The 10,825-nt window shown below is 45.4% G+C and overlaps 1 protein-coding gene across 1 annotated transcript in view; it reads left to right on the top strand.

Annotated features, from left to right (window-relative positions):
* The first annotated feature begins 343 nt into the window (after window positions 1–343).
* Window positions 344–10,825, top strand: part of LOC139960069 (thiosulfate transporter TsuA-like) — a 33,905-nt gene continuing 23,423 nt past the window's right edge. Inside the window, exon 1 of the mRNA XM_071958120.1 lies at window positions 344–450. The gene's annotated coding sequence lies outside the window, so the exon portion shown is untranslated. The remainder of the gene's footprint in view (window positions 451–10,825) is intronic.

Raw genomic sequence — 10,825 nt, 5'->3', positions numbered from 1 at the left:
ATGAGGTTTTTCAATGAGGGAACGGGCGTGTAATTGTTGCCTATTTTACGCCCTTTGACAGTGGACTATATACGCTATGGCCACATACTGTTCTCAGTGAGATACAATTAAAGAGAACCCCATTGCTGTTGTAGCTTGCACGCCTTGAAACTAAACTCTTACAATAAATCGATGAGAAACGGTAAAAAGATAACAAGTCAAGCTACGTCCCCTCCAGAGAAAGTCAATAAAAGTAACAGTAGAAATCTCTGTGAGATCGATAGAGTCAATTTGCATACGAAATAATTTAAGCACGTACACGAGTTGTTGTCAAACAGAGTAGTTGATTCAACTCCACTTAACGGAAGCTAAGAAAGATACTTACAAAAACGTTTGCTTGAAATTGAGTTTAATCGTAAGAAAAGGTTTATCGAAGAGGCGAAAGCTCAATTAGGTTCTCCTGATTATTAGGTAAGATCTCACATCTCCATCTCTGTTCGTCACAGTTCTTGTTCTTCGCTTTGCTATTTCTCTCTTGTTTTTTTGCCCGTTCAAGAGATCTTTTTCTCTTTATTTCTCAGAATATGGTATTCAATAATGGAAATGAAAATGACAATTTAGAGCTTTCATTCGACTTTTAGAATTTAATTTTAATTTTTACATAAATGGTTAATATATTAAAGGTGCAGCAAAAGTAGGGAATTATAAATAAATAAAAGCAATTAAGCTTTAACATAAGTATAAATAAAAAAATTTCTTCCTCTATAACTGGGGGCTTAAATAGACAGTTATGTTCTCAAACATTGTTGCTTTATACTTTCTTACTCACGTAAAGAGAACTGTACAATAAACGTTGAGTTTAGGTTCTGGGGATAAGTATTTTCGACCAATTTTGTGACCATTATTTTCATACATGAAAACGTTATATGTAGGTGATAGCTTATGAAAACAAAGTATGGCACATTAATGAGTTTTTATGAATGAAACAATTGTTACGTAACAGATAACTTTACAAGTGATTGCAACCAACGGCTGCAGAGCTCATAGCTGAATCGGTACAATTTTTGTAAAATGGACCGGCCGATGAAACAATGAGGCTTTCTTACTCCAATAAGCAGTGTACGTAACATGCATGAAACAGCTATCAAAGCTATCAAACAAGTAAATACCAGGGGGGGGGGGGGTGGGGGTTGTCTGGGGTCTTCACTAAAGGAACTTTCACTTGAGTGTGTAGATGCTATACAGTGGCTTACATGGGAGTCATATCATCTAGGCCTATATTTATAAACATATATATATCACCCTGGTCCCATGCCTATGTGACTACGAATCTGATAGTCGGAAAGCTGGAGGGGGTGGGGGGGGGGTAGCATAAACAATACAAAGACTGATACATGAGGTCTGAATGCAATACAGGCCACAGACGAAATAACGGAAATGACTATAAAGACCTACAAGACTTCACGTCAGTGCATGGACATCCACCTTGAAACTTTGTACGACAAGAACACAAAAATCAATCTTGCTATTCTGAACAGTTCAAACTAAATGTAACCTAACGACCTGGATCAAGTAGGGTCTGTGTTATGATTGAGATTGTGGGGAGGGAGGGGGGGGGGGGTTATCTTTTATCAAATGTATTGCCAGTGAGCATATCTACCCGACATTGCACAACGTTTATAATACTGCAAGCTGAACCACATCAACACAGTAGCTGGTGTGCCATTGTATACCACCGATTTGTAGCGAAATTTGTCAATTAATCGTTTATATATCCTGTCCCAATAAACACCAAACCATTTTGTGGTTGCGTCCAGCCCCACCCCTTCCCCTCCAGTCGTTACGTCTTGTCAGCCTGTTTATGTCGGAAGAGGAAGCAATGCCCTGTGGTAGCATACTCCATGTAATTGCCCCATTAACTTACGCATTAAATCGTCAAAGTAAGTCTCTAAGTCCTTGTAGAAGTTATCACTAGTTAAACCCTACCCATCATCGGATAGCTGACATGTTGGCCATTCATGGCACCTTCAAATTTTCGTAACATGACCATGGACATTTTGGACTATGAGAGCCTAAAGTTTTCGTCACTTGTAAACAAACGTCTATACTCAGTAGTAACTCTTTTTCTTACGTTGCTCCTGGGAGGCCTAAAGTGGTATAAAGTTGCCTCAATTGAGCCAATGTTTATACCTGCACATTTACTTCCATATGTGTACTCTGACATCCAAGCCAGAAAAACATATTTTGTTTGATGATAATAATATCAACAAAGATGTTCTCCTTCATGATGCTTTTCGGCACTTTTCCTGATATTGGACAATACTTGTGCGGATTGATATATAAACTCTCTATATAGAGTAAGTCACCTTGTAGAACAGCGGCACGTTCTCATCCTAGCAAGTTCGTAAATTGGCAAAGTCGATAGTATATTCGTACTGTGCCATACGTGGTTCCCATATTATTGAAACTTCTAGGTTGGCGCCAGTGGGAACCCGACTGAAGTCGAAAAGGATGTAAACAGGTAGCAGTTTATCGCTCATAAGTGCATTGCGACCTATAAATACCTTTATGAAGTGAGTAACACATCCGACCTTCGCAGTGAACAATAACAACGTTGACATTCATCACGCATGCATACTCCAACGGTATAGCCCATGCTAGTTCATTCGTATATATATATATATTGACCAATATACCGCTACAAACCCACGTAAACGTTGCTTCCATAAAGTTGAGTACATCACCTCAAACTTGCAATCAAATTCGATATGACTCACATGTGTGGAGTTTCTATTGCCATCAATCACTATTTTTAATAGTTACGACAAAAATGTCATATTGTAACGCCGCCAACGTCTGGTAGTGTAAAACCTGTCTCGAAACCAACTGGAGGAGAGTAGGGGAGGTAGATGGGGGACGGGTACAGATTAACTCTAAATCAGGAGGCAGACACCAGAGTTGTAAGATTAATAAAAGTATAATTTCTCATCTCGTTCTACATCTACAGCGTATAATACAATATTTACATTTGCCCAATATAACGCACTGGGGTCGGGCACAACCCAATGATAAACATGGCTAAGTTAGACTGGGCTGCGCAAGGGTCGGGCAGTCTAGACGTCTGCAATCCACCGGTGTCGGGCAGCACAGGCTTCGGGCATTCCGCTTGACTCGGGCAGCGCAGGTGTCGGGCAATCCGCTGGACTCGGGCAGCGCAGGGGTCGGGCAATCCGCTGGACTCGGGCAGCGCAGGGGTCGGGCAATCCGCTGGACTCGGGCAGCGCAGGGGTCGGGCAATCCGCTGGACTCGGGCAGCGCAGGGGTCGGGCAATCCGCTGGACTCGGGCAGCACAGAGATGCGGGCACTCTAAAATGCTTAAACACATTTGTTTGGACTTAGCAAATATCAAAGGCTTTACCACGAGCCGCCGGAAGGAAAGTTCCTTGTCTTGCACTCGACCGACTCTCCGACCCTCTGACTCACTCATTTACGAAAGAACCCTGCATTATATACCCCGGAAATAACCCCCGTTTACACACGTCCGTACATAAACTGTAAAAAAAAAGGCTTAGACCAATCAGGGACTACTTGTATATATAACTACGGTGAGTTGCGACCAATGGGATCGCCTCACACACCCACCGCCGTGCCTGCCTATGCCAGTCACGGGAATACATCGATATAGCAAAATTACGTAATCAGTTCCTGTTCCGGATAAACATCTCTCGTTACCTCCGCGGAGCGCAACAGATGTTACCCCTGAGGGAGCGAAACGTATCTCACTAAGGAAAAGTCGTAGCTTTCCGCTACATTTCCCCCACCCGAGCTACAAATGCGTCCTCGCATTTTCTATACCCAAAAACTAACTAACAATACAACAATTAATTAAAAAAAATGGTTCCTCTTAAAACAAATCACTTAATTTACAATATAAAGTGAGGGCAAGAACGTATGAGTTTAAGAACCAATCGTTTCAGCTTGAGTAACTCCTAGTTACAGTACATTGTTTACCAAAAATAGCACGAAATAAGCATGAAAAGAAAATCAACTTACGTTTGATAAGAACATAAAGAGGGTAGTGAAAGAGGGTCCGTAAGTAAAATGTTAAACATAAAAATACGAAGTGTCCGTTCAAAAAGCACATAATTATCCACTTTTGTTCAATAAACAAAAACAAAATGCTGTGACACAAATGTTGTCCAAGTAAAAATAAATTTAAGTAACGAGAATACATGTGTCCATACAAAGAAACAACGTTTTGAAACAATTATCCGTGATGGGTCTGGTTAACTTCGTTCCCGGCGATAATTTCGCTAATCATTCAAAACGGAATAAGCGTCCACAGAAAATTACAGGTTACGAAACCATGTATATAGAATGTTCTCTCCGGTATATAGAATAGAAAGAAATTATTTACAAAATAACTGAAAGTTCGTTTCGCTGAAGGGTTGGTTGTCTCTAAAATTTCTCTACAGTTACGTAGATCCTCCCATCCTGGAGTACCACCGTTGAAATCCTCTCCTTTGGTTGTCTGTCGTCGTTATTATCCACCATCGGTCTATTCGCATCTTCTATGGCCTTTTTTAGTACCTTGCGGGTCTGGTCTCCGTCGTTCGGCTGAGACAGGCTTCTTTTGAGTGGGGTTACCACTGGTGTTGGGGGAGTGTCCCTCTGCTCGATAGCTTCGTCCAAATGGTTTTCTTGCTGAAACTCCGTAGCCGAATGGGGTGATCCAACGATAGCCTGAAGTGTAGGCCAATCTGGCCGCTGGACCCTGGGTGGAGATCGAGGTTTGGAGGTACTAGGCTCGTTAGGTTCCTTTAAGCCTAGGCTTACCTGCCTGGTGTCTTCCGATTTATGGCGACTACTCTTATGTCGAACCACGTCGGCCTTCTTATTAGACGAATAATCACATTCTTCACATCTAAAGAGTTTCCTGCCGTCCCCGTGTTTCTCCGCATAATGACGTTTCAGTTCACTGAGATCAGAGTAACGTCTTTTACAGTCTCTGCACTTGAATTCGGCTTCGTATAAGTGAGACATTTTTAGTTGTTCCTGATTAAGATGCAACCCGGAAATGACAGTGTGGAAGATCTAGCTGAAACTAGTGTACGGCATAGTGTCCGATGTTTTGTTTTTCATGCCACGGTGGAGGAAAGATAAAACCACTATGGCAGTCAACAAGGAGATCCGCGGTGGTATTATCTTACGTAAGGCCAACGCGTCGACGCTACTGTTTTTGTAGATTTTCCACCTCGGTGACCGTTTGCTGAGGAGCTTCGCTGATCGAAGGCTTCCGTAACAACCACAGGGGCGGATCCTCTCCGATATAAGGCTTCAGACGGTTGTGATGAACTACCTGCGGTTTCTTCTTAGGTCGCATTTTAACACGATATATGACATCTGAGAGTTTCTTCAGAATTTTTCCTGGCCCGTCCCAACGTTTCTGGAGTTTAGGGGAAATCCCTCTTTTCCTCTTGGTGTTTAGCAGCCATATCAAATCCCCCTGAGTAAACTCCTGGTTGTATGCACCTTTATCGTGAAACTTCTTTTGTTTATCACTGGCTAGTTTTAGCTTCCCTCTTGCAATCTCATGTATTCTGTGCATGGTCTTATCTAACTCCAGTACATATTTAGGGGTAGGCTTACGGGGACTGTCCGTCTCGTCGGGTAGCCTGGGGAGTTGGGCGCTTAACGGCAAGGTAACCATCCTTCCCAGCATGATTTCAGCCGGTGAAAACCCGGTGCTTTCATGCTCCGCGGAGCGATAAGCCATTAACAGGTACGGCAGCCACGCATCCCAGTCTTTCTGATTTTCACTTACAACAAGGGAGAGCATATCTTCTAGGGTTCGATTAAATCGCTCCACCATCCCGTCGGATTGTGGATGGAACGGTGTCGTCCTTGTCTTGTGAATGTCTAACAGTCGACACATATGTTGGAATAGTTCGGATTCAAATTGTCGGCCCTGATCAGTGTGAAGTTCTTCGGGGACACCAAACCTGCAGATAAACTCTTCAACCAGTACCCTGGCGACAGTTTCGGCTTCCATGTCGGCTATCGCAAATGCTTCTGTCCATTTTGTGAAATAATCAGCTATGACAACGACGTACCGATTACCCCGACTCGATACTGGGAGTGGTCCCATGATATCCATGGCGCAACGTTGTAGTACGTGTCCGGTGCCATACTGCTTTAAGGATGCATTGGCCTTTTTCCTAGGGCCCTTGCGTGAAGCGCATGCGTCACAGCTCTTACACCATTTCTCCACGTGGCCCCTATAACCACTCCAGTAATACAGTTCTCGGATACGTTTAAGAGTCTTCTTCGCCATAAAATGGCCTGAAAGCCTATGGTTATGGGACTTATCCAGGATTTCTTCTTGAATTTCTTTTGGGACTACCAGCTGATGCAGTTCGCTATCTCCCGCGTCCGTCTCAAATTTACGATAGAGTACACCCCCTTTAAGAAGTAAGCGATCCCATTGGCTCCAATAGTTTTTTAAGGCCGGACTGCCTGCAGTTATTTGCTCCCAATTCGGTCTTGAATCCTGCACTTCTTTCCAGAGTAGTATAGGCCCAATGTCGCTGTCGTCAATTTGCATTTTCCGCAACTCAGCATGTGTCCATCGGTGGAACCAGGAATATGGTTGACTTTGTGAAATATTTTGATGTTTCTCCACAATTCCAACAGCAGGCTCTGACTTATTTCGTCTGTTTATTACAAACACCTGTTTCACGGTCGGCTCCGCAAGATTTGCTTTGTCTGCCTGATCTTCTTTTTCTTCGGATTTTTCACAGTGTCGGCATTCATTGCAGGGGCGTCTTGATAGAGCGTCAGCGTTGCCGTGTATTCTTCCTGGTCGGTGTGTTATGTCAAAGTCATATGTTGAGAGAGTCTCCAACCATCGGGCTAGCTGTCCCTCAGGATTACGAAAGTTTACTAGCCATCTTAAAGCGCCATGATCAGTTCGAACCACAAACTTGGCTCCATAGAGGTAGTGATGAAAGTGTTTGATCGAGAGAACAATGGCCAGCAGCTCCTTACGTGTAACGCAATAGTTCCTTTCCGTCTTAGACAGAGCCTTACTGAAGTAAGCTACAACCTTTTCTTGGGTAGACCCTTCAGTCACCTGGGACAGTACAGACCCTATGGCAAAGTTATTGGCATCACTGTCGAGGATGAATGCCCGTTTCTCGTTCGGATAGACTAAAATAGGCGCCGACGTGAGCTCCTGCTTCATCTTTCTGAAAGCAAGTTCACAGTCCTCATTCCATCTAAAGTCCCTTTCTTTTTCAGTTAGGCGAAACAAAGGTGCGCAAATATGGGAGAATCCCTTTACAAATCGGCGATAGTATGAACATAACCCGACGAAACTATGCACTTCCGTAGTGGAACAGGGAGTAGGCCACTCTAGTACACACCGGACTTTCTCAGGGTCAGGGGCGATTCCTTCGCTTGAAACGACATGTCCTAGGTAGTTGACCTCCCTTCGGAAAAGATTACACTTTTTCGGGTTGAGCTTTAGTTTCGCCTCACGAAGCCTTTGAAAAACGCCAGCAAGTCGTTTAAGAGTTTTCTCGAAGGAGTCTCCATATACGATGACGTCATCAAGATACAACAAACACGTTTGCCACTGCAGACCCTTTAACACCCTCTCCATAAGTCTCTCGAACGTCGCCGGGGCGTTACAAAGTCCAAACGGAAGCACCTTAAACTGGAATAGACCACTTCCGGTAACGAAAGCAGTTTTTGGACGGTCGCGTTCTTGAACCTCAACCTGCCAGTACCCGCTCGCCAGATCGAGCGTTGAAAACCACTTTGCCCCGGAAAGAGTGTCTAGGGTGTCGTCAATTCGGGGTAGGGGGTACGAGTCCTTCTCGGTTACGTCATTTAGCTTCCTGTAATCGACACAGAACCTAGTGGAGCCGTCTTTCTTTTTCACTAGTACTATCGGTGACGCCCAAGCACTCATCGAAGGCTCGATAATGTCATGGTCAAGCATTCTCTCCACTTCTATCCGAGCCTCACCCTTACGGTGTATCGGGAGTCTACGTGGCGCTTGGCGAATTGGTCTTGCCGCCCCTGTGTTAATCTGATGTTGCACCAGGTCTGTTCGTCCGAGGTCCTCTTTTGATCTAGCAAAAACATCGGCATTGGCTGCAAGGCATTTCCTGACTTCACCGGCTTGCGCCTCGGTTAATTCAGTACAACTTCGCAATGCAAGCTCCTCTAAAGGTTCTGTCAACTGAGTAGGCCCAGTAGGCGGTACACCATCACCCCTATTTCTTCCTTGCAGGGTTCTACAGCCCACAGACGGATTGTTTTCTATTACTTCTGCAGAGTAGCATTCACCTACGAGTGTTCCCTCATACAGTGTAATAGGTCGGTTCGACGGGTTCATCAGTCTCAGCGGTACCAGCTCATTTGAGGGGTCTACGAGTATCTTGGCAACCATTACACCATGTCTTTCGGTAAACCTTTCGTTACACTCCACTACAGCAGGTACCTCGACTCCAGCCATTCCTGGAATTCTCGCTGCTACCATTTTCTCGCTTTCCTGGGGGATCACTACCGTTTTAGCTATCACAACCCTACATCCATCGAAATTCTTTTCGATGTTGTCATGTTGTATACCTCTAATGGTCAGCTCCCCTTTCCCAGCGTCAATGGTACAGTTATACCTCTGAAGGAAATCGTAACCCAAAAGTGCATCGACATCGATGTCTGCTACCCAGATCTCATGCTCTACTGCAAAGCTACCTACTTTCAACTGGAGTCTACCACACCCCGAGAACGCGAGGGGTCTACCGTCTGCAACAGCCATGTCGAGAGATACATCCTTGAGCTCCAAAGTCTTTTTGGCGGACAATTGCTCAAAGAATCCCGTTCGCACTACCGTCAGGTCAGCTCCGGTGTCGACAAGTAAACTCACTTTGACACCCTCTAGCTCTCCCTGTACGTACAAACCTCTCGCACCTACAGACCGCAACCTCTTCCATGAGAGTGGTACATTGACGGGCTTACCATGTGGACTAGTCGATCTTTGCCCTACAAGACCGACTTCTCCTCGTTTTCCTGTTTCTTTGTCTCCTCTGCAGGGATAACATGTTTCAGGGGGGAAGGACAGTTCCTCCGAATATGGCCCATCTCTCCACAGTTCCAGCATTTGATAGTTTTCCGCCTTTCTTGGCCTTCCTTTGACACATTTGTGTTGTTCACTAAGAGCAGTTTCTGTAGCTGTTTAGTAAGTTCGGAGAATCCTTCGGTCATTGCTGTCGCTAGTGTTTTACTAATATCATCTATCGCACCACACTTGTTTTCCTGACCTTCTGTCTTCTCTGATACAACTCTTACTACAGCCCTCTTCTGGGTGTCCTTCCTCTGTTCGGAGAGGGTGAAGGCCTCCAGCTCGGCTGCAATGCTCACTGCTTCCTCCAGGGTCTTGGGTCTTGACTGATATATCTTCCATCTGATGTCACGGTCGCTTATGGCATCTATAAAGAACTCTTTTGATAGGGTCTCCTTCATCTCAATAGAGGCATTAGGGTAAGCACGGGAGAGAAGTCGCTGTATATCATGGGCCAGTTCTGGAATACTCTCCCCTTGTTGTCGGGTCCTGTTACGTAAGAGCGTTCTGAATAGTTCTGTCTGGTTAGCTCTCCCGAATCTTTGTTCGAGCGCATCCGTGAGAGATTCAAATCTTCTTCTCTTCGATGCATCAAGATCAGCAAGGACAGCCTGTGCTGGGCCCCTCAGGCTTGCTGCTAGTTGTAACGCCCTTGTTCTCTCATCCCAACCGTTTAGTTCTGATATTAGCTCAAACTGAACTATGTAATCCTCCCAGGGTGTTGAGCCATTAAATGAGGGCGCTGTTACCCTAGAAACACTCAAATTGGGGGCCTGGGGCTCATACTGCGGGTGCCACATTCTTTGCCGACTGATTTTTTCGTCATTGCTCATAGACAACCTTCGATTATTCCCTTCCTCCCGCCATGGATACCCTGGTCTCATACCTGGTCGCAATTCGTTTGTTCTAAAACGCTCCCTGTCGTAGGCCGGAGCGCTTTCATATGCCTCTGTCGGCTGCTGCATTACCATTTGTTCCCTTGGGCCACCCCGTGGTTGCCATCTACTCGCCTCCAGGGCATCCTCTCTAGCTGTCCTCTTGTATCCCTGGTTCATCAACGGACGGCGGTCTTCGTCTCCCCAAGCTTCACCACGTTCGTCGGCCAATTCATACGATCTGCCTACCGTCGGGCGACGGTTTTCGTCCCTCAGAGCCTCTGGACCCACAAGAAAGTCAGCCAACCTGTCGCCGTCCCCTTTATCTCCCCAGCCAGGCTCGTCTTGATATTTCGTCGTTTGTATCGGCCCTCCACATGATCTCGGTCTAACTGGCACGTTCAGAGGATCGAATTCATCCACATCAGGGATGTTCTCGTCCGGAAGTGACCACGTAGCCGGCTCGTTCACCACAGACTGTTCAAAAGGGTTAGTCCCAGACATCTCGACTCGGTCCAGACTACCAGATAGGCACTAGAATCCCACCGTTGCCACCAATGTAACGCCGCCAACGTCTGGTAGTGTAAAACCTGTCTCGAAACCAACTGGAGGAGAGTAGGGGAGGTAGATGGGGGACGGGTACAGATTAACTCTAAATCAGGAGGCAGACACCAGAGTTGTAAGATTAATAAAAGTATAATTTCTCATCTCGTTCTACATCTACAGCGTATAATACAATATTTACATTTGCCCAATATAACGCACTGGGGTCGGGCACAACCCAATGATAAACATGGCTAAGTTAGACTGGGCTGCGCAAGGGTCGGGCAGTCTAGACGT

This window comes from Apostichopus japonicus, chromosome 19 (genome assembly GCF_037975245.1).
Source record: "Apostichopus japonicus isolate 1M-3 chromosome 19, ASM3797524v1, whole genome shotgun sequence".
Taxonomy (NCBI): domain Eukaryota; kingdom Metazoa; phylum Echinodermata; class Holothuroidea; order Aspidochirotida; family Stichopodidae; genus Apostichopus; species Apostichopus japonicus.
Note: the sequence above shows the minus strand (reverse complement) of the source record. Positions and strands in the feature narration are given on the sequence as shown.